This window comes from Pongo abelii, chromosome 5 (assembly GCF_028885655.2).
Source record: "Pongo abelii isolate AG06213 chromosome 5, NHGRI_mPonAbe1-v2.0_pri, whole genome shotgun sequence".
In the NCBI taxonomy this organism is placed as follows: domain Eukaryota; kingdom Metazoa; phylum Chordata; class Mammalia; order Primates; family Hominidae; genus Pongo; species Pongo abelii.
In genome coordinates this window covers 148,689,033-148,711,040 of record NC_071990.2, presented here as the reverse complement: position 1 = coordinate 148,711,040, position 22,008 = coordinate 148,689,033, and the positions used below count along the sequence as shown (strand labels likewise).

General features: G+C 36.8%; 2 long non-coding RNA genes across 6 annotated transcripts in view; one reads left to right on the top strand and one right to left on the bottom strand.

Annotated features, from left to right (window-relative positions):
- LOC112133760 (uncharacterized) overlaps nucleotides 1-22,008 on the top strand; it is a 303,317-nt gene that overhangs the window by 9,457 nt on the left and 271,852 nt on the right. The gene's annotated exons all lie outside the window — the stretch shown is intronic.
- LOC134761567 (uncharacterized) lies at nucleotides 6,337-7,637 on the bottom strand. The gene is made up of 2 exons (XR_010140372.1): nucleotides 7,532-7,637; nucleotides 6,337-6,839 (listed from the first exon to the last, which is right to left on the bottom strand). It is a non-coding gene; the product is annotated as an uncharacterized LOC134761567 (long non-coding RNA).

The following is a 22,008-nucleotide window of genomic DNA, read 5'->3' as shown; positions in this document are numbered from 1 at the left end:
GCTGTGCGTGGGTTCAGAATGATTTCACTTGGAACTTGACAGTGCCTTACTTTAAGGCCACGCCATGTGCTTCTTGCCTCTCAATGCAGGACTCCCCTGTTGAAAATGAAGTTTGAGTAATCTTACTTAGTACCCACAAATGCAGAGTCTGGAATTTCAAGGGAATTAAGTCCCAGTCAACAAACTTTGGACTAATGGCTAATAAGATAAATGATAAATACTTTCCCTTTCTTCTCAGCTCTCTATGGCCTTGAGGTGCAGTTGATGTGGCTTTCCATAGGAAAGTTCTATGACATGAAGAAGGCTAAATTAGTGCTAGCTAGTTTAGCAACACACTCTCCAATCAGCTTCTCTTTCTTCCCTACCTTGTTTTCTTTTACACTCACTCTTTAATAAAAAATAGTAGCACATAAATCTTTACATTATGCTGTGCTTGCTGAGGTGCTGAGGCTAAAACACCTGCCCATATCTCAGCCTGTACTGAGAGGACATGGCTATTTCCTTCACATTTTTCAGAAGGGGATTGAATAGGGATGGACATCTAACACAAAGGCTGATGTACAATTCAGCATCTAAGCTAATTATTTTACTCGATGTATACAAGGAGATGGGAGTCTGCTTCTTTAGTTGGTCTCAGTTCCACTTAACTCATGGATTATGAGCATCTAGCTAAATGGAATGTGAATCTATTATATATAATAGATTATATACATAGAGATTATATATATAATATTATAATATGATTTTTTGAGACAATACAGATCTTAAACTCAAGCCAGCTTGTTCACTTAGGACTCAACCAAAGAATCAGCAATCTGTTCCAATAATGGATGGGAAATGGCCTATGGTGGTCTTACTGAGAGACTGTTCCAGTGGTATACCTTTCAAAGGAGTTTTTAAGGGTAAATTTGATATGGGAATTTCACTTTTCTTTATGACTTTAGAACCAAGATGTTACCTCTATAGACTACAGAATTTTGGGATGTGAGGCAATCTCTGCCAAAAAGAGTAAATGTTACAATGGCTTAAGAAGAAAGTGATATGGTATTGAAGCCAATGTTATCATGGATTGCCTTAGTCCTACTTTTCTAGCATTACGGAAGATAAATAGAGCTACTAAGATGGAAGACACAAAGTTGCTTGAGGACCCCACATTTTTAAGTAGAGAAGTTTCTTTCCCTCCCACTTTTCTCCTCATTTCTGTAGTCCAGACCTTGTTCAGGCTTCTTCACCTTGTGGTCCAGGTAAAGGCATTTGAATGCCAACCATGTTCCAGGCCCCCGACTAAATACTTTTCCTTATTAAAAATCCATAACACTGTCAAGAAGTAGTATTATCCCCAATTTACGAATGAAACTGAGGCTACTCAGCTAATAAGTGAAGGAGTTAGAGTTGAAATGTAGGCAAGTCTAATAATAAAGCTTGTCCTCTTTCTAGCACACAAGACCCTATCCTTTATATTGCAGACTCTCTGGTCTTAATCAGTTTCTTGGGGTTGACTTGGAATGCCCTTTGTAGGAAGTAGGAGAGGTCATTTCTTTTCCTCCTTACATGATAAAATTTTCCTAAGAGTCCTTAAATTATAACACTGCCAGCCTTTCTTTATGGTGTTGCCAAAAGTAGAATGAGGTAGTGGGACTAGAAAGGAGGCTAGAGGCCATGCCCTACAACAGTAGCTCAGCTACTATTCCCTTGATATCTGTTTTGACTTCAGAATCCTTTGTCTTATAATTTTGATGGCATTTAGGTAAAGCCTAAATGTGAAAGTGGATGGTTTAGTTTTCCTGTTGGAAAATTTAATTTAGCTCTCCAGTATGTTGCTTGTACCCTGTTTGTAGATATAATTGTTTACTTAATGAGGATGCATCCTTTAAAAGCACTGCCTTTAAAATGAATTTCCATAGATTTACATAAATTCCCTGGGGATCACTATAATGTGAGCAAAGAAAGAATTGCCCAGCTGTGCACTGATTTAATGGAATTATGACGCTTTAGGGCGTGGGCTCTGAAAAATATATCTGGGGGAAATAGTCACTCAAACTGTTGGAGAAATAATCCCTTAAGTGAATTTTCTCTCATTCCAGTAGAAGATTTTAGAAGCCAGCATCAACCCAAGGTTTTAAAAAAAATTTGTCTTAAGAAAAGCTTGTGAAAATGTTGTTCATTTAAGAAATAATTGGTTTTATTTGATAATGGATGTTAATATTTTATTGTAGCAATTTTCAGGTAGAGGCATTGATTTTAGAATAGTTTGGTTTAAAATGAAGAGAATTAGCCAATGCCCAATATTTCATGCTGTAAAAACTTGAAACTAGCAGCATCCTCAATACATTTACCCTTAAATGAAATGAGGGTTCCACACCTCATCAGGGCCAGAGTTTATTAGTGTTGCTTTCTGTGTCCTTCACACCTTAATCCTTGTTGGTGATGTTTAAAAATCCAAGAGGTTATCAGTTGAATGGGCTCAAGGGTTTTATCTATTCAACTTACTTTGCGTCTTTCTTTAGATGGTGGTGTCTCAAACAATTGTGTGGTTTTATACTCTGTGGCTGGTTCTATAGGTCAGTTACAATAATAACAAGGGTAAGATCTTATGATTCCCTTGGCACTGGAACACAGTACTGTAAATTATGTCCTTTTCAAGATAATATCTCATCCTTAGCCAGCTGTCTATAAATGCATATCTTTGGTTTAAGGGGACTTATTCAAGAATATGAATTGATCAATATTAATTTATATTCTGTGTTGGAAAAACAACCACTGATATTGAGTCAATAGGTTCACGTTTATGTATGAATACATAAATCCGTCAATAAATATTTAGCAATATATAGAAAATTCTCTGTGGGAGAAGTAGAAAAGGAACAGATATTGTTTTCGTGGCATCAAGGAGTGTTTAGCATCCATACCAAAAGAAAAAACAACAATAATAATTCACACATATTGTACATTCATTATGAACAAGGATTTTTCTTTCATTATTTCATATAAACTTCAAGGCAACCTTATAATATAGGCACACTGTTTATCCCATTTTACAGAAGAAAACAGAGGCACAAAGAGTTTAAATTACTTGCTTCACAATTAGTGTGTAGGGTAGCTGGGCTACTAACCTTGAAACTTTGACTCCATACCTTATGTTCTTTTTAAAATTCAATTCTTACTTTTTTATAATAAAATATGGATATCATACCATTTTAACTATTTTTAGTGTGGATCTCAATGGCATTAAGTACATTCACACTGTTTTGCAAGCATCATCACCATTTATCTCCAGAACTTTGCTCATCTTTCCAAATTGAAATACTGTGTCTATTATGCAATAACTCCTAATTTCCCTCTTCTCTCCAGCCCCTGGCAAACACCATTCTACTTTCTGTCTCTATGAATTTGACTACTCGAAGTACCTCATCTAAGTGGAATCATATACTATTTGTCCTTTTGCATCTGTCTTATTTCACTTAGCATGTCTCCGGAGTTCATCCATGTTATAGCATTTATCAGAGCTTCATTCCTTTTTAAGGCATGGATAATACTACATTTGTTTATTTGTCCATCAGTGGATGCTTAGGTGGCTTCTACCTTTTGGCTGTTATGAATAATATGCCTCTATGAACATGAGTGTTTCAATGTCTGTTTGAGTCCCTACTTTCAATTCTCTTGGATGTGTCTGTTTTCTGTTGCTATAAAAGAATACTATAGACTGGGTAATTTATAAAGAAAAGAAATTTATTACAGTTATGGAGGCTGGGAAGTACAACGGCATGGCACCAGCTTCTGCTTGGCTTCTGGTGAGGGCCTTTTTACTCAGTCATAACATGGTAGAGACAAAAGGACTAGAGAGGATGCAAGAAAGGCGAAAGCCGAGAAAGCTGAGGAAGCCAAGCTTGCTTTTGTAACAATCCACTCTGTGACAACTAATCCATTTCCTCAAAAACGAAACAAGTCTTTCAAGAAAGATATCAATCTACCTTAAAGACCTGATCACCTCTTAAAGGCTCCATACCCCATCACTGTTACACTAGCAATTAAATTGCAATGTGAGTTTTCGCAGAAATGAACCACATCCAAAATACAGCAGGATATATACCCAGAAGTGGAATTGCTATATCCTATGGTTATTCTGTTTAATTTTTTTGAGGAACTGCCCTACTGTTTTTTATGGTGGCTGGAGCATTTTATATTCTCACTAGTAATGCACAAGGATTCCAAGTAATTTCTCCACCTTCTGGCCAAGACTTTTTTGTTTTTATTTATAGTTTTCACCCTAATTTGTATCTCATTGTGGTTTTGATTTGTATTTCATTTAGGATTATTGACTATTTGTAAATCTTTAGAGAAAGGTCTGTTTAAGTCATTTGCTCTTTTTTTTTTTTTTAATGGGAGAGTTGTTTTATTGTTGCTGAGTTGTAAAAATTATTTATATATTGTGGTTATTAATCCCTTATCAGATACATGATTTATAAATATCTTCTCCCATCCCATGTGTTGTGTCTTCACTCTGTTGATAGTGTTCTTTGATGCACAAAATTTTTAATTTTATAAAGTTCAATTTATCTTTTTTTTTTTTATTTTCTTGCCTGTGTTCAAACCCTATGCTCTTAACTACTACACTGAAGCATACAATCAAGATTGTAATGTGTGAAATTATTTGGTACCAACCATATCTCCTGATGATGAAATGAGAATGAGGGTCTGCGTCGTCGAGGGATGCAATGAAGAAAGCAATGAAACCTAGTATATTATAGATGTGTTTAGGGCATGTTTCTTGGTGTGAGTTTATTTTTCCACAAGAACTGAAAAAAAAAAGTTGATTGAACAGTATGGCATCTCCCTGTCCTTTCTTATGTATTTCTTGGGCATTTAATAGAGGACGGAAGGGTTGGAGAAGGGGTGGGTTGCCTGGTGGTGAATAGGTAGAGTTGCCCATCTCTTAGCTGAAGATACATCGTCAGGATGTTTTCTGGTAGAGATTTTATTAAACTGAATTTAAAGCAGTAAAACAAAACCTTTCTGCAGTCTCATTCACTCCCTGCCACTGGAGGCTCACTCTTCCTTGGAGCTTAACCAAGACAGAAAGTGAAAGAGAAAAAAAAACAATCCTTTCTCTTGCCTTTTCTTCTCTGCCTAGAACAGCACTAAACTCTGTCCCCCGGGTATTATTGGGGCAGACAGAGAACTGATCCCATATTGTGCTCCTTCGCCTGAAGAAGGTGTTGTGTGACTTCAGAGTTCTTTGCTTCTAACTACATACCCCGACTTTTGTGTTTTTTTTCCCTCTGCTTTATAACTTAGCCCTCTTGCTCTTTTTTTCTTTTTCTTTTTTAATTTGTGAACTTGGGATACGTGGAAATTAAACTTTTTTTTTCTTCTTCTCCCTATGTGGTTTGTGGATTATTAATTTCATGCCTCAGACTCAGAGGTTAGGCACAGATGCTGTAACAATAACAATTGGCAAAGTAAATAATAAAAACCATCATCCTTCCCATGCAAGCATAGGGATAAGCCTCAAATACTCACATTGTAGGCACATGCTTTCTCTAGGCTCTTAACATTCTCTACATTTAAGGTAACCATAAAAGGGGTTTGCAAATGTAATGGTGATGGCTTCCAAGCTGTCAGGAAGTTTGCAATACAAACAGCTCTTTTGTAAGCCTCCTGCTAAGCCTCCATAGCCACAATATTAGATGTAATAGTTTCCTCTTCTTGCAGTGACTTGGGTAAGAGGGGTAAAGATTGTGATGCTGCTTGATTAAGCAGCAGAGGAGATGAAGATAGGAGAGCATAAGGAGGGTCTTCTAGGCTGACCTGACTGAATTTCATATGATGATCTCCCGGCCAGTATAGAGACTCAGTGGTCCAGTAAACCCAGTTTACTCCCGGTAAACTCAGGGTTGCAGTGTCCTGGTCATCTGTGGACTCCAAATGACTTCATTTCACCTTCCAAGGTCTACTCTAGCTTGACTTCAATTATCTTACACAAGGGAACAATGAGGTCTCTGTTCCATAGCAAAGGCCAAGAAGAAGATTCATTTTGAAAGATAATTTTAATAATACTATTATTCATTGTGCTAGGTGGTTAATATTTCATTAAATTCTGAGAACAACTGTAGAAAGATTTTATCATTCCCTTTTCCTAAAGAAATTGAAGGTGGGGAGGGGAAGGGAATTTGCTCACTGTAATTCCATCTGTGACATGCAAAGCTTGTAGTCTGAGCGGGTCTCCCAGGTTCCACAGCACCTCCTCCTTCCCTTCTTTGCCTCTATCTCTTCCTAGTCTTCTCTCTCTGACCTTTGACTCTTATTCCTTTCAAACTGTTATAGATTCCAGAAAACAAAGGAGAAACAGGGATGCTTTATATGGGACTTGTTAACTTAAATTGGAAACAACCACTGCCTTTCGGAGGAGAGAGCTGCTGTTCCTTCAGCATTTTAGAACATAAGGTCGGATATAATCCAGACATTAGTTGATGGTCCTGGCCGCATGACAAATGAATCTAGTACACACTCCGTTTGATGTCATTGTTGTTTCATCCACTAGCACAGTTGACTAAGGAGATGTGAGATGCAGTTTTCACACTGCTTATGGAAACCACTGGGTGAAAGAATTGCTGCACAGGTGGAGATATGATCATTCAGCTGCAACGAGGGCAATTTGCAAGAGAGAATTGCTCTTGCTCATGCTGAGGCCAATGACAGACCTTGGATTCTCATTTCATGGCAGAAGCTACTTCCTGAGACATTTTTTCTTTCTGCAGCTCAGTCGTTGGCTTATTCTTACTTGTTTTTATCAGAATAATGATTTTTTGTAGCGTCAGTTTCTTGGCACAATTATTATTCTGCCAAATCCAGTAGTCAAGGCAAATTAACAGCATTATATATTGATTTTTAGAGAGAATAGGTTTATTGTGCTTTATTTATCCTTGAATAGGCTAATTTGATACCCCCCAAAGACCCAGTAGGGTTAGACAATACTACTAGTATATGTAGTTATCCCAATAATTTAGAAAATGTTATATTTTCTTAAATATAGCATAAATATCAGAGTTCTAATGATTTTTCAAATGATGCTTACAAAATAATAAGAAAAAAACTCAATTTTGCCTGTTGAGAATTATAGCAGAGGTGCTTGACAACTTCCTTGGCATCTTGAAAAAAAATTGTTGTAAAAAATTTTTTTCTTAAAAAAAATTGTAATTTTTTTTCAAGAAAGGGTTTCACTTAGTAGCTGTTATCACGCGCTATTAACAGATATAAAAAGAACAACCATATCTATTTCTTAGACGGTCACTAAGTACCAGGAAAGGAGGCAGAGGGCATGTCCTTAAGCTGTAAGGTATTTCTAAAGTTAGTGTTTTGGGTGGGGAGTGGGCATCATCTTCTTCGTCATCATAACAATAATAGCAAACAGATAGCATACCAAGGTAGTTGGCACTACTTTGAACAATTTACATGTCCTAATTCATTTACTCCTCATGGCAAACCAAGGAGGTAGAAACTATTCATGTCTCTAACTCACAGTTGAGGATACTGAACCACGAAGAGGTTAGGTCTCTTGTCCATGATTACACAGCTATGCAGGAGAGCCAAGAACAAAACAGCTTGGCTCCAGAGTTTATGCTCTTACCCACTACCCTAGATGGCAACATTTATTAGGTCATATTATATGTCATGTCATGCATTATGCTGGGCACTGTGAGGGGGGAGATAAAAGTCATTCAAGGGATTTACAGTTGAACATGCATGTATATAATCTGTCTCCTTCCTATCTTGAGAGGTCATTTTCAAAGTTTCTGATGGTAAGGAAAAAATTTCCCCAACTGCCTGTGATTTCTGTGGATTTGTGTTAACAAAGAAACACTGCTCTCCATGAATGAAGTGTCACGAGGATGCTCTCAAAGTTAGAATGAAGCCTTAACAACCACTGCGCCAATGACCGTGTATTGAGCGCTTCCACAAAGTAGGCATTGCACTAAATATTCCTATGTGGTCTCACAGAATACCCACGACTACATGAGCCAGGAATTTAATTCGAAAGAATCACCATCTCCAGCCCCACCCCTGCATTTGTGCTTTTGGGTCAGTTTTGTTGGATGTACTTCTACGCAGCACTCTTGTAATGTGCCTTGAGTCACAGGGACGTGAAAGATATTCTCTTGTTGGTTTCATGGTTTCAGCTGTCAGACATCTCTTCTTACATAAAACCCAGAAATCATACCCCACACTTAAGACAGTCCGTTTTTATGAATTTTGTAGGGGAAAAAAAGCCAGCTAATTTCTACACTCCTCTGATCCTGTTATTCTCATGATCACACTTCCCTGCATTTCCTAGTTTCAGTTAGGGCTGAAAACAATGTGCCAAACTGCAGGAATGTCTGTTCTCAGAGTGCTTCCCTCTCCGCAGGCAGATAGGAGGTGGCTCTTCGTCTCACCCAGATCCAGAGGCTCATTGGACTTCTTGCCATCTATTAGATGTAGTAGACTCTTAGAAAATGAGCAAGCTTTAGAAACCTAGCTAGAATTTGAGGGGAGTACTTAAAATGAACTTCAAAGACATTTAAAAGTTTGCCTTCTGATGCCCTTTTCTGGCTTCAGCAGCTAGAACCATTAAATGTTAAATTGGACAACACTGGGCTATAAATATCCATGATTCATATTTGAATAGCTAAAGATTTCATCATAATACAAACAGTGCAGTTAAACTCTATGTGAAATGGTGAAAAGACCCCAATTATGAAGACTCTCTCATCTGCAAAGACCCATCTTTAGCTGTTATAAAACCCCAGTGTCAGTATTTGATAACCTTGTCCATAAAGTTTGAAGAACATTCCTTTCTCTCTGCGTTGCCTCCTTGTATGTAAAATGTCTGCACAGGTGCAAAGAATACTAGACAAACAATTGAGAGAGAGGAGCTAAGGTGAGGACACTCTTATTTTATACTTTTGGGTACTGGAATTTTTAAAAAACAAATACGTTTTACTTTTGAAATTTTAAAAGTACTTTTAAAATAAAGAAGTTGCCAGGCAAGGTGGCTCACGCCTATAATCCCAGAACTTTGGGAGGCCAAGGCGGGCGGATGACTTGAGGTTGGGAGTTCGAGACCAGCCTGGCTAACATGAAAAAACCCTGTCTCTACTGAAAATGCAAACATTAGCCGGGGTGGTGGCAGATGCCTGTAGTCTCAGCTACTCTGGAGGCTGAGGCAGGAGAATCACTTGAACCCAAGGAGGTGGAGGTTGAAGTGAGTTGAGATCGCACCACTGCACAATCCAGCCTGGACAACAGAGTGAGACTCTGTCTCAAAAAAAAAAAAACCAAAACCAAAACCAAAAACAAGTAAATTGTTTTAGATTACTCAAAAGAAAAGAAACATATGCCTCCTTTGTTCTTTGTTGAGAATAAAAAACAATATTCTCAGGGGGTGTCAGTCGTTCCCTCTCACAGTCTTAACCTTCACTTGAACACATGCCTAAATTTGCATAACCAGTTACTAAAATAATTTTCACATTAAAGCAACCATTTTTAAAGTGTCCTTTATACCTCTAGTTTCAGTCCAAGATCACTTATTGTCTTTAGTTGTCATTTCTCTCTTAGACTCATTTAATCACGAATAGTCTCTCATTCTTTTTCTCTTTCTCACTAAAGCAACCATTATTTACCTGACATACTACATGACAAAATAGTTTTAGAGTGATTTTATAATTATACTCTTCTGAAGCTGTGCTTTTGGTTGCCAAAAGTCAGACCTGCCAATCTAACGTGTATTTTTATATGTAAGAAAAGACTAAAAATAGGTGATTTTTAAAAAGTTTGTCATTTTATTGTGTCACCCTTAGTAAAATTATAGCTCCAGAGCAGATACTATAAAAACATTTTGATAGGGCAGTTTTCTATTAGCAGTATCATGTTCTTTTAATGTAAATATCAGAAATATCTGGATTACCGACACAATATAAAAGAAAAAAGTAGGCTAAAGCCTTTGGCATCTTTAAATTAAATTTGTTTCTCATGATTACAGAAATGCAAGAACACATGACTTAAAAAAGAAAAAGCAGTTGTTATCTATAAAAAGTTCCTGGTCTTCTCTGCCAATGTTTGGAGACAGTTTTAGCTGGGAAAAAAGTGAAGTTTGTCTTCACGGCATCTGTTCACCTTTCTTTTCCCTTTCGTAAGTTGCTATTTCTGTTTCTGGAATATTTATGCATCCATGCTCTCTTTTGGAATGCTTCTGATAACCTCATTTCCACTTAGATGTTCACATCTTATAGCCTGTTGTTTTCTTTCCAGGGAATATATTTTTAAGTAAAAAGATTAAATCTCTAATGGTTGACTATTTAGTATAAGGGAACAGGGGATAATCTGGGAGAAGGTCGTTTCCCAATGCCTCAGAAGTGATAAAATGAAAAAAAATATATATATATATATAAATTAGAGTGTGCTTTACCTATCTTGGTATTCCAATAAAACACACTTTGAGAGAAAGCATATGAGTTGAATACATCTTCTATGTATTAAATCCTGGTGATAAAATTGTCTTTTCTTACATTTTATTTTTGCTAATACCATTATTATCATTTTAAAGTTCAGGTTTTAGCTTACAATAATTTAGAATTACTCTGAATTTAATTTTAAAAAAAGTAGCCCAAAAAATGTTTTATTTCAATATCTTTGTATTTAAAACATCCAAAAACTTTGAATGGTTAAAGCATCTATTCTGAAACATTAAATAATATTAATAATAACCAGAAAAATATTAAGACTGTACAGTGTGCCAAACACTATGCTAAATTATTCTTATGGATTATGGTTTTTAATATTTGCAGAGAACTGTAGGTTGTGGGAATTATTTCCTCCTTTCCACAGAGGAGAAACCTGAAGCTTAGAGAGTCCAAGCAATTGGTTCAACTGTCAAACCAGAAAGTGGCAGAATCAGAATTTGAACCTCGTTCTGTTTCCCTCCACAGCCCTTCACTCCTAATCGTTACACTGTAGATCTAACTACTTGTCTTGCCTATCCTTATTAAATGCCGCCTGTGTACCAGGCACTGACCTCAGATACTTATATACCTTTTCTTTCTCTTTTAATCATGCTTAAGTGGGCTGTCCAATTTTACACAGCTTAGGACTAGCAGAGCCAGGGCTCAGATCCAGGTCTTATGATTTAAAGTTGAGTAGTGTTTCTACCACAGGAAGCTAATCACTCAGTCAAGCCAAGTCTGATATAAAGCATGGAGAAAGTTAGAGGTGGGATCTTCAGTGACAATCCACTCCAAAAACTTTCGGCCTACCTTTACAACAAAGGGAAGTATATAGTTCTCAATTTTGCACTTACTGAGCAAGGCATTAATGTGAAATCATAACTAAACTTTGTAGTTGCCATGCATAATTTCTAAGTTAAATATTATCCATTCATATTTGAAACAATTTAGGTGAGGATATTTTGTTTTTAGCTGCTGGAAACTGATTTACTCAATGTTAAAGTTTAACTGTTTAGGGTACTATATTTCCAATAATGAATGAGCAGCAGGAATGTTTTTGTGTAATGATACAATTGATGCAGGGCAGGCAAGCCCCAAAGTGCAGCTTAGCCTGCTGAGTTCTTGGCTTTGCCCAGGACAGAATTCAAGAGCAAGCCAGAGGTAGAAGAACAGGCATTACTGAAGAGGCAGTGATCTGCCTGCCTCAGCCTCCCAAAGTGCTAGAGTTACAGGTGTGAGCCACCAAGCCCGGCACACATTGATTTTTAAACAATCACACTTTCCAGGCCGTGCATGGTGGCTCATGCCTGTAATCCCAGCACTTTAGGAGGCCGAGGCGGGTGGATCACGAGGTCAGGAGATGGAGACCATCCTGGCTAGCACGGTGAAACCCCATCTCTACTAAAAAATAGAAAAAATTAGCCGGGCATGTTGGCGGGCGCCTGTAGTCCCAGCTACTCAGGAGGCTGAGGCAGGAGAATGGTGTGAACCCGGGAGGTAGAGCTTGCAGTGAGCCGAGATCACGCCACTGCACTCCAGCCTGGACGACAGAGCAAGACTCCATCTCAAAAAAAAAAAAAAAAAAAAAAAAAAAAAATCACACTTTCCAATGCAGTTTAAAATGTAATCTAATCGTCACTGTATTACATTCCTAGGGCTCCCATAACAAAGTACCGGAAATTGGATGACTTAACACAAATTCATTGTCTCACAGCTCTGGAAAACTAGAAGTTTGAGATCAACGTATTAGCAAGGTCTTGTCCTTTCTGAAGGCTCTGGGAACAAACCGTTCCTTACCTTTTGCAGCTTCTTATGGTTGCCGGCAATCCCTGGCATCCCCTTAGTTAGAGGTGCACAACTCCAATCTCTGCCTCCATTTCCACACGGCCTTACTCCCCTTGTCTGTGTGTGTCCTCTCCTTTTCTTATAAGAATATCATCATTGGATTTTGTACCCATCTTAATCCAGTGTGACCTCGTTTTAACTAGGTACATTCTGGGGTTCCAGACATGAGTTTTGGGGTACACTAATCAACCCTCTACAAAATGTTGGTGTGCATTTAGGCACTTGTGTGGCACTCAGGACACAATGGTGAGCAAAAATCAATGTGGTTCTCGTCCTCATGGATATTACAGTCTAGCATGGAAATTAAGTATACGTCAAATAATTGTGATATCAAGAATACTGAGTTTATTAAATGATTGGTATTTCTCACATTTTAGAGCATTAATAATCAGATTACACCCAAACTCTCATCTCCAAATACCATATACCACTAAAAGAAGACAGGGGATTTTGGTGAAAGGTCTGATTCCCAGTTTGGAGTAGGAAATAGACTAGATAGCTATCTTGTTACAAAGGAGTAAGGAAATCAACAAAGACGACTGGGTTTGTATCAAAAAGTCTTAGGAGCCAACTTGAAGAGGCTCCTACCGGCCAAAGATGGGACAATTTGAGCATCAAGAGGAAACCATCAAAACCACATCAAAACACATCACGTGTTAAAATTCGAGTACAAAATGATATTTAAACTTTGGAGGATGCTAGTGAACCCGCTTATTATTCTAAAAACTTATTCTTTGTGAAAGAATCAAGCATTTAACTTGCTTTTCCTGAGTAACATCTTCAGAATAACCAGAGCTGGTGAAGATAGATTTCTATCCATAGGTGTATGTGAGCTAACATATGATGAAGGGATGACAAAGTAGTACCATATTTTAAACCCCTCAGGAGATAATAGATCTAGGCACTGATCACCGATGGCTAGTAATATCACCGAAAGAGAGACAACTGGATATGGTGTGCCTCTACAAAATATTCTGTCCCAAATTTGAACCTGAATTAAGCCATGCTTCTTAGATCTAACCACCAATTTACAGGAACACATTAAATGACATAATAGAGAGGTAGTACAAAATCTTAGAATATTATGAACCCTGCATAAATCAATGATCTGGTTTCCTTAACAAGTGAATTGCCAGGAAAAAAATAAGGGAGTGAGGGCCTTTTAATGGAAAGGGATAAAAAACTGTCAAACAAATGCAATATGTGGTTGGTTTGGATTCAAATTCAAACCAGCTCAAGCAAACAAACATGTACTAGACAGAGAAATTTGAACACAGTATGAATATTTGATGATGTTAGAAAATATTACTTTCTCTTGGAGGAGCAAGGATGATGATATTTTAACTACGTTTATTTCATTTTATTATTTTTTTAAATTTTGAGACAGGATGTTGCTCTGTTTCCCAGGCTGGAGTGCAGTGGTGTGATTACAGTTCACTGTAGCCTCGACCTCCCAGACTCAAGCAATCTCTCACTTCAGACTTCCAAGTAGCGGTGACCACAGACATACACCACTATGCCCAGCTTTTTTATTTATTTTTTATTTTTTGATTTTTTAATTTTTTATTCTTTGTAGAGACAGGGTCTCACTATGTTGCCCAGGCTGGTCTCAAACTCCTGGGCTCAAGCAATCTTCCCACACTGTTGGGATTACAAGGGTGAGCCACTGTGCCTGGCCTGGTATTTTGACTGTGTTTAAAAAGAGAGTTCTTATCTTTTTGAGGTGCATACTGAAATATTTATGAATGAAATGGTGTAACAGTGGAGATTTGCCTCAAAATATTCCACTTGTGGGAAAAGGAAGAAGCAGATGGGAGAAAAGATGAAACAAGCAGGAGCCAAGAGCTGGGTTTTGTAGCTGGGTGGCAGGTGCATGGAGACATCATACTTTACTTTTTTTTTTTTTTTTTTTTTTTTTTTTTGGTATTCTCTCCTTTGTCAATGAGAAGTAAAAGAAGAGTAAAAACATCAATTAGAAAATAGAAAAGAGCCCTCCCTGGTGAATTCCTGCTTCTCCTCCATGTCATCACAGGTGTTGATGGTGCTTGCCTCTGGATAATGCTGACTTCCTCTAGAGTGGTCACCAAGGTAACACACTATTCTGTTGCGTCTCCAGGCAGGGAACATGGCAGAGTTATGAGGTCAGGCTCCCTTGAGGTCTTTTAAGTATTGAATTATCAGGTACCATAGGAAACTGTGAAAGATGATGAAGACCACAGGAAACTGTGAATAAAGCTGTCTACCTTTGATTTTTTTATTTTTATTTTTTTGTTTGTTCTTTTTTTTGTTTTTTCACTTATATGCTTCTTAAAGGAAACAGAATAGAGAAATCCCAGGAGAGAAAGTATATGGTGCATGTGAAAATGGACACCAGGTTTCTCTTTTTCCTGGGCATGAAAAATTTAGGCTAAAAAATAAGTCAACAGTTTAAACAATAGCTATTTGATGTTTTTTAAAAAACTCATTGTGTAAATACTATCTTTGAGTGAACAATGTTTGCTTATAACGTTACCTATATCATCATGAATATTCCTTCTTTTCCTGAAATTAATTGCTACTTGAAACTTAAATTAGAGTTGAATATTTGTTTTTAAATTACTTAAGTTCTTTCTACATGGTTTGATGACTCTATAAGAAGTTAAATTTATTATTGTAGAGTCCGTCAGAAATATCTTCTGGTGAAAAAGATTTTATTATGGGTTATATATACTGCTGTAGGCACAGGAGAAAAGATGATGAAAATATCAGTATCTACTTATTGCAATTTGTTAAATACATGTGGCAATCATAAAAACAAAATCATAAACTTATTAAGATATACTATCAATAAGTATGCCTTAATAAAATATAAATTGTGTCAATCAGGCAAGAAAGTAAATATGCTGACAACACCTACATGTATTCCAGCTTTAACCTTTCTCTTGTGCTCTAAAATGACAAATTGACTTTTGGACATTTCCACCTGGCTGACCTTCCCATAAACAATGACAAATCGATACACTTAATTGAGTTCAATTCTGCTTTTATTTATTGAACCCCTTTCAGGAGATGTGTTAGGAGCTGAAGACACAGAGATAACTAAGATCTAGCCTCTGATCTGGAGAGGTCACAAATAAAACACAATTGGTTTTTCACCAAAACTTTCACTTTCTTTTGAGCTTCCTGTCTTAATTGATGGCAGCACACAATCCCCAAAGCTAGAAACGTTTGAATCATCTTTGACACACTTTGCCTCACAAGCAGCATTCAACCCATTTCCAATTCTTTCTGATTTTGCTTCTAAAAATTATCTGATTCTATATCCTCTCTTTCAGTTCTGTTAGTGACTCACTTTGCACTTGATTATTTTTCTCCCGGACTATTGCAACAGCCTTCCAGCTGATTCCTCTGCTTTCAAACTGTTACCTTTCCCCACACCCACCCACTACCCCACCAGAGTTGCTTCATGCAAAGATCATACTCTATCACTCTTCCGCGATACAATCTTTCCTAAATGCATTCTGTGCATCTTTGAAATCTGCAGGAATTTCTGCAAGGGGTCACACGAAGGCCTGCAGAGGACATGCAGGTGACCCTAGGGAGAGAAGAGCCCGTACTCTATTGAAAGGAACAGAACTACTCCACTCCAGCCCTGTGGCAGTGCAAGTCCAGTTTTGTCTAAATTTTTTTTTCCATCAGAAGCTAGAAATTCTGATGTCTTATTGATATCTCTTTGTTTTAAAATGTTGGCATGTATTTTAAAACCACTTTGTGGGCCAGTTTGTGACCCCCAGTTTTTGTGCCTGGAACCTCACATCATTTTTTAGTGTTGCAAACTTCTGTTCATCTGTTCTCAGGACACAGATCAAATGTCCCTTCTCTAATCCTCATCTAAATTAATAGCTCAGTAGTTTAAACTTCTGTAAATTAAGAGAGTTTATTCTGCCAATGACTCAACAAAAAACTAGCAAAAATGGTATATTAAATGGTGTGTTATGGATAAGCCAACCCAGGCATTGGATGGAGAAAAAGAGCACAGAAATGGATAAAAATATATTAATTGTCTTAATTATTTAATATAAAAGTAACTATTTTAAAAAATGCTAAAACCAAAAGGCTCAAAGACAAGATGTCCAGGACTGCTTTGGTTTTCTTCAGGTAACTAAGGTGGTCATGAGAATGGAAACATAGAATAATTGTTGATTTTGTTCAAAATATATAGATAAGTAAAAGTAAGCAACTAAAAAGACAAAATCTATAACTTCAAAACTAATGGAAGAAAAATGAAGAAAATAAATTATATATGCAGTGGAAGATGAAAAAGAAGATGGAAAAATCAAGAAAAAAGGGTGAACAGAAAACAAAATAGTACACATAAATTCAAATACATTAGTATTTATAATAGATGCAAATAGATCAGAGTCTTCTATTAAAATATAAAGTTTATCAAAGTGGGTTTTAAAAAATTCAGCTATAATTTATGAGATAATACAAACTATATTAAAAAGGTGAAAATACAAGGATCAAAAGAGACACATCATGAATATACTAACCTAAAAAAGTCGATACAGCAATATTAGTAGCAGTCAAAAATAGAAATTTAAGGCAAGGACGTTAATAGTGAAACAGAATGATTTTAAATGATGATAAAATGAACATTCCATCAAGAAGGTAGAATAACAGGCTGGGCACGTGGCTCATGTTTGTAAGGACTCCCAGCACTTTGGGAAGCTGAGGGGGGATGATAGCCTGAGGCCAAGAGTTTGAGACCAGCCTGGTCAAGATAGTGAGACTCTCATCTCTACAAAAAAATTTTAAAAAAGGTAGAATCATGATCTTGTAGACTTCTAATAACATAGCCTTGAGCAACCAAGTACAAATTGATTTAGAGGAGAAATGGACAAATCTGCAGTCACACTGGATTATATATATCTGTATCTATATGTACATCCATCTATCTATCTATCAATCAGAAACAGACTAAATGTGCCAAAGGTTAATGAGGATTAGCAAATCTGAACACAATTGACAAGGTTGATCTGTATAGTTTATTATACACATATGTACATAAAATCTCCTATGCAATATTAAAGAATATGCATTCTTTTTAAGTTTACATTGAATGTTTATAAAAACTGACCATGAAAAAAGTCATAGCACAAGGGAATATCTACGATTTTAAAAAATTGAATTCAAAGAGGCTAGAATCTCTAAACAATGCAGTTAGATTAAAAACAAGACAGTTTTTAAAATCTATTTTTTAAAAAAGTGCTTTGATATATTTGGAAGTAGCAGCATAAAAATTGAGGTCCAGCTTTTAATTCTTTTCCAATGTGTACCAATACCATTTATGGATTAAAAATGTTACCTTTTTATGTCAACTATTTCCACGTATATTTGGGTATTTTATTGAACTCTGTGTTAGACCCTATCAGTAACACAGTACCAATAGCCTTGAAGCTCTGTGATATGTTTTAATGGGCTCATTTCACCTTATTATTCTTTGTAAGAATTTTCTGGAATGTGTATTTTTCCTGATTACTTTAAATATTATCTTGTAAAGTTTCAGAAAAAAATTAATTGAATTTTAAAGTTGACTGCGTGAGATTTTTCTATCGGTTTAGGAATAATTGCTATTTTTACAATGCTGAACCTAACCACCTTATTCAAGAACAAGACTTGTCTTTCAATGCATTTAAGTCATTTTTGTTCCTTAGTGGCATTTAAATGGTTTTCTTATATAGGTCTTGTGTATTTCTTGTTAACTTATTTTTAGATATTTTAATTTTTTGGTTGCTGTTATTACTGGTATTACTGGCATCTTCCCTTTTATTACATTTTTCTTAATTTTGTTTTTTTTGCATTTAGACAAACAGGAACTAATGTCTGTTGTTTTTAACTAGGTACGTTATTGAATTCTCTAATTGTTCATAGTCTCTTTCAGTTGGTTCTCTTAGATGTTCCTGTCTTAACTCTTACTTCTTGCTCTTCCCTCACTGCATTAACTTATTAACTCCAGGAAACAATGGTTAAAGAAGTCAAATAGTAGTGGTGCTGGTAGGATCTTTCTTTTGCTCCTTATTTTAGTGAGAATGCTTCTACCCTTTACCACTAAACACTCCCCTTCCCAGTTAATCAATAACAAACAAACAAAAAAGGCAGCATTAAAAATCAGGCAATATAATTTTGACCAATTAAGACTAAATTTTACCTGTTATATCCATACATATAAATACTATAAATTCACCTGATAAACAATTTTCAGATTGGATCAAAAAACCAAACTAAATACTTAATATAAAAGACATATTAAAAAAAAAGTAATTCAAAGAGGTTAAAAAGGCAGACAAGAAAATAGAAAGTAAATGCTAAGCAATAAAAGATGGAGTTATGATATTAACATCAGACCCTCAAGGCAAAAGTATTAATGAGACACTGAAGTGTATTTTAAGAAGAATAAAGGGGAAAATCCACAAATGGATGTGACTGTTTTAAAATGTATGCAATAAATACCAAAATGAGAAGCCAAAGCTGGCATCAGGCTCTACCATCTTTGTGAGGTGTGTATACCCTATACCATGATCAGAGAAAACAAAACCAAACCACAAAGGTTTGTCTTAGATAAACCACGAAATATAAGAACAATGAGTTTCCTCAGGAAATAAAGCCATGAGGCCCTTTCCTGTAAGTTTCTGACCCCATGGGAGACCAACTTTATCTCTGATATCTAAAGATACACAGTAATTCCTGCAGATATGGTAATCATGTGAGGGAGAACATCCTTTCACCACCAAGGAGAAAAATGAACACACTATAACTTCCTGAGTATTTTTTATTGCTTTGAATATTGGCTCCTTCCTCTATCAGGAAACTCAGTTTTTCTGAAGGCTGGGCTCCCCTGAAAACATTACAAATAAAAATATTGTTCTTAATGATCAAATTTTTCTTTGAATTTTAACTTTTTTCTAAGAAATCGGATTTTGCTCTATTGTCCAGGCTGGAGTATAGTTGCAGGATCATGGCTCTCTGCAGCCCTGACCTCTCGGGCTAAAGCAATCCTTCCTCCTCAGCTTCCCTAGTAGTTGGGGACCACAAGTACATGCCACCATGCCCAACTAATTTTTAAAAAATTATTTTTTGTAGAGATGGGGTCGTACTACATTGCACAGGTTGGTCTTGAACTTTTGGCTTCAAGCAATCCTCCCACCTAGGCCTCCCATAGTGCTGGGATTGCAGGCATGAGCCACCACACTCAGCCCAATTTTTCTTTATTGTAACATCAAAGTATATAAAGCATGAAAAGTAGAAAATGTAAGGAGAAATGGACAAAAACAGGATGATGATGCAATATGAACTCACCTTTTTTGACCCATGACAAATTAGGGAGATAAAAATAAATAAAGATGCATAACATTGGAAAAGGAGAATTATAGTGATATTCAAAAATATACTTTTGTTACTTATCAACTTCATCATTGTTGATTGCCCATAAGAAAGATGAAGATATTGATGGACTTCAACTGCTTTCTCCCACTAACTCCACATTTTTGGTTGTTTGTGTTGCTATTGTTGAATAAGTTAAATATTGCTAAATTATTTAAATTTGGCATTTCCTTTATAACCCTATTTTGCACACATCTATTTACTGCTCATCGCCAATCCCTTGGCATGGACTCTCCAGTCATCTCTTACCTGGTTATCAAGAAGCATCCTTTTTTGCAAGAAGCACTTGTAGGTCCTCTCTCCTCTAAGTTCTCAAGGTTTGAGATTCTCCATCTAAGGATACTGTAGTTGTTGAGAGTGTAGGGTTGGTAGAGAGGCTGCTTAGGTTTGAATCTAGCTTTGCCACTCACTATGTGACCTTGAGCAAGTAACTTTGCTTGAATTTCTTTATTCTTAAAACAGGGCTGTCTATATGTGCTCTTGTTTGTTGGCCCAGTCTATTTCAGCCCCAGATTCACTCTCAGCCCTGCCCTACCCCATTCTATACCCCAGAGGGAAGGCTGACCTCTGCTCTTGGCATCATCTGGCCTGGTTGACCCACTGGCTTCCAACTGGGTTTGGCCAATGGGAAGCACTTGCAGCGAATCAGAGGGTGGGAGGAGAGAAGTGGGCATTATTTCCCTGATTTCTCCCCACTTCAGGTGCCTGTCTTGGGGAGTAACTGTACCTCTTGTGAGGATGGTTCTTGGAGGTGACCACTTCTTCAAGGATCCAGTGCTCCTTGGATGCTGGTAACACATTAATGGTATTCCACTGCTCCTCTTTCCTGGATACCTCACCAGGCCTTCTTCCTTGAACCCTGACTAACTTTCTAGGCATAGCCTTTATTAAAGTTTCTTCATTTAAAGTATTTGGGGTGAACTGTGTTACCTGTCAGAATCCTTATTGACACAGTACTCAGGGTCAGGAATGACCTTAAAAATAGAATTCTGATAAACCCTGATTTCTCAAGGTTGCTTAATACCCTAGGCAAATTCATGGATGACCTCTATTCTTGAGAACACACAACACTAGCAGTAGGTATGTGATGTGGCATCATCATCTCTTGAATGGTCATCCTAGTGGTGTGAGATGGAGAGCCAGCAGAGGACAAGGCTTTGGAAAGTCACCAGACTGTTGTACCCCTGATATTGTCACAATGATGACGACACATGTTTCAGGTGGTATAAGTTACTTGACTGTGCCAGAGAGCTTGTGTAAAGACAAATATTAATATATTGCTTTATCTTCGATTCAAGACAAAAGTAGAGAAACAGAAAGGTTCTGTGGAGGCCTTAAGAGAATCCCTTATTGCCTATAGCTGCAGCACAGACACAAATAAGGATTAGACCTAAAATCGAATTGCGCTGTTGCAGAATTACAACTCTAGTTAAATGCACAACTTTCAGAAATCTCTTGTGTTAAAGTTAGAACCCAGGATGAGAACAAATGAGATTCTGAGACTTAAGATAGAGACATTTGTGCAGACACAATTGTGTATAGTAGTTGCTTACTATTTGCTGAGCAGGTAAATGCCCACTGATGACTATTAACTGAGAGATAATCGAGTCTGAGTTCACCTCCAGGTCCCATTTCTTTCTACCTATTGGACCTGGGACAATTGTATCCTAAATCTTTCTCTGCTCTAGCCTCCCCACTTGTGCCTGGGTGACTATAGGTCCAAGTTTCATATCCGTAAGTCTCAAATTCAGAAGGCTCCAAAAACCTTACCATTTTTGTAAATTTGGCACAGACTCATTTGGTGGCAAAAACTGACCTGATCTCAATTGATATGAGTTATGTATAGAATTAATTTTTCCAACATAGTGTGAATATTCATAGACTTCACTGCAAAAATTAACATATTTGAATACAGGGGGCTTCTTCAGGACTTGTGAATTTTATGTCTTACATAGCACATCTATCTCATTCCCTTTCTAAAAGCTGAAAAAAATTGAATTTCAAGAAACATTTGGCTCCAAGGTTTTTGAATATGGAATTGTTTACCAATAATAGTACCTAACTTATTGGGTGGTTGTGTGAATCAATACATGTAAGGCTCTAGTGACAGGCACACAGTAAATAATAAATGTTCACTTTTTAAGTGAATACTTTTTAAGTATTATAAAACCTTTCCCCCGCTGATATTGTGGGAGTGAGAACTGTTTAACTCATTTACCATCTTATTTGAGACTACTTATATCATTGAGAACTTGGCATGAAG